This window comes from Petaurus breviceps, unplaced genomic scaffold (genome assembly GCF_028583685.1).
Source record: "Petaurus breviceps papuanus isolate PSGF00001 unplaced genomic scaffold, PetGlider_PUasm1.0 38, whole genome shotgun sequence".
NCBI lineage: Eukaryota > Metazoa > Chordata > Mammalia > Diprotodontia > Petauridae > Petaurus > Petaurus breviceps.
This window is the reverse complement of record NW_027186304.1, coordinates 62,407,627-62,410,275: the sequence shown is the minus strand read 5'-3', so window position 1 is coordinate 62,410,275 and position 2,649 is coordinate 62,407,627. Positions and strand designations below refer to the sequence as shown.

Below are 2,649 nucleotides of genomic sequence, written 5' to 3'. Positions count from 1 at the left end.
CATTTAAAGGGGAATTCAAGCTTGACTGCTGAGAATTTAATGCCTAAGAGTCTGTGTTTAAAGAAGTTGTCATTCATGTTGGTTATTTTATGAAGGAATTAGCACCCCACTAGGCAACCACTCAGAGGGAGTTAATACCTACCAAGTGACAACTTAGAGACTGGTTGTTCACACCTAGGCACTGAGGCTCCACTCCCTAATTTAGGATATAAAGAACCAACCCAGACACCAGGATCCCAAAGCCGACAGGCTGAACATCACAGAACATCTGAGAGCTAAAGACTGGAGAGCTGACAAGGTACCTGGAGATTTCGGAAGATCCCGACGCTGAGACAGCTGGGACTCTGAAGTTGGCATTGAAATTGGTAAATCTTAGACTCATCACCCCCCTAAATGGAATCCAAGGGTGTACCTATTAATTGTGAATCTAGGAAGGAGAAAGTGATGGATTCATTCTCCTTTCAAACTGGAACACTCTGTGGCATCCAACCTTTACTGCTCCCCTCACTGACACCACCCATTCAACTTCTCCAGCAGGAAAATTCTCACATTCCTCCAAGAGGCCCCACCAAGAACTTCTCAGCCCAGAGGTGCTCCCATTATGCCCAGGTGACCCAAGCCTCTGCGTACAAGAAGCTAAATACCGGAGCCCAAGCTAAGAGGGAGGCCTTAGGCGGGTGGCGACTCAACCTCCGTCATGGCCTCCAGCCGGAGCGGAGCAGGTGGGTCCTCCCGCCTCCATGTGGCGCCCGCCGGGCCTCGACTAGGCCGCTCCTTCCTGCAAGGGCACCCCGGAGGCGGGCGGGCAGCGCCATGTCTCTAGTCGCCAACACCAGCAGTGAAGAGAGCGAGCTGGAGCAGGCAGAGCCAGAGGAGAAGGCCTCGGCCCTGGCCGCTGGACCCAGCCTGGAGGGCCTCTTCGACTCTCTCCCTCCGCCCAACGGTCCTGCCCTGCTGTCCCCACACCCTCATCCTTCCCCCCCCCCCCTCGCCGCTGCTGCCCCCATGGCTGGAGACCCGAGGCTGCAGCCCCCGCCTCCCCTGCCCTTTGGCCTGGGGGGCTTCCCCTGCCCCCGGGCCTCAGTCTGGCCCAGGCCGAGGGGGCGGGTGAGGGGCTGGGGCTTCCCCTGCTGAGGGCTCCAGGCCTCAACCTGCCCCCTCCAATCGGCGGTGACCAGCCCCCTCTGGGGCTCCCCAAGCCAAAGAAGAGGACTACAGAGCCGGTGCTGATCGCGGCCCCGAGCTGCACCTGGGAGATTCAGATTCAGAGGAAGATGAACCTACAAAGAAGAAAACTGTTCTTCAGGGATCTGGTGAAGGGACAGGTTTATCAGCCTTGCTTCCCCTACCCAAAAACCTGACTACAAAAGAGACTAACCGATTGCTCCTGCCCTACGATTTCTCTGGAAAACCCACTGTTGGCTCTTGCGACACCAAGCTCTCCAAACCATCCCCCAAGAACAAATCTGCTTCTTCAACTTCCTCCTCTGCCCCTGTTGTGGGTGCCACCACTACTACCCCATCACCCTCGGACATCAAAGCAGCTGCTAAGAGTGCTGCCCTCCAGGTGACAAAGCAGATCACACAAGAGGAGGATGACAGTGATGAGGAAGCAGCCCCTGAGAAGTTCTTCTCCCTTCCAGACAAGGCTGAGCCTTCTGGAACCTAGCCATCCCCTTACCCTGTCCCTGCTGCTTCTGAAGAGCCACCCCCTGGCACAGAGCCAGATCCCACTTTTCAAGACGATGCAGCCAATGCTCCCCTTGAATTCAAGTTGGTGGCTGGCTCAAGTGGGGCTCCCTGGGTACCTAAGCCTGGGGAGGACTACAGCAGTCAGCCCTACAACCAGTTCCCTACATATGGTGATGTTAATGCCACTGGTGTTTACTATCAGGATTATTACAGTAGTGGCTATTACCCTGAGTCTGATCCAGCCTTAGCTCCCCCCCAGGAGATTACCCCAGATGCCTCTTTCATTGATGATGAAGCAATCCAGCGACTTCAGGGCAAGAGGAACCGAGTAAGGGAGGAGATTAACTGTGTGGAGATTAAAGGGGATGACCAGCTCATTGGGGCCCAGCAGTGGATGACCAAGTCCTTGACAGAAGAAAAAACCATGAAATCATTCAGCAAGAAGGGTGAGCTGCCAACAGGCCAGCAGAGGCGAAAACACCAAATCACATATCTGCTTCATCAGGCTAAGGATCGAGAGTTGGAGCTGAAGAATACCTGGTCAGAGAACAAGCTCAGCCGCCAGCAGACCCAAGCCAAATATGGATTCTAGGCTTCTGGAACTGATTTTCTCAAGGATCCCATCTTCCCTTTTACCCGGCACCAGGTGGCCTGCCCCTGCCCTTCCCAGCTAACACCCTTGGGAGCTCCAGCAGCTCTAAGTCCAGGACCTTTTTCCCTAGGGCCCCAGCCATCACCTCCTTGAAAAAGAACACATTAGATTTCATTTCCTTAATAAAAGTTATAGAAAATGCAGCTTCCATATCTGTTGGGGCTGACAAAGACTCCCAAGTGATTCTTCCAGAAACAACTGTTGAATTCTACGTGGGGAACTTGGCTCCCTAACAGGGTGAAATGACTGGTTGAATTCTGGTTTTTGTTTTTGTTGGTTTTTTTTCGTTTTTTAAACAAAAACAA

General features: G+C 53.6%; 1 pseudogene; it reads left to right on the top strand.

Moving 5' to 3' along the window:
* Window positions 1-813: 813 nt before the first annotated feature.
* On the top strand, window positions 814-2,410 carry LOC138170112 (proline-rich protein PRCC pseudogene; annotated as a pseudogene).
* The last annotated feature ends 239 nt before the right edge of the window (window positions 2,411-2,649 follow it).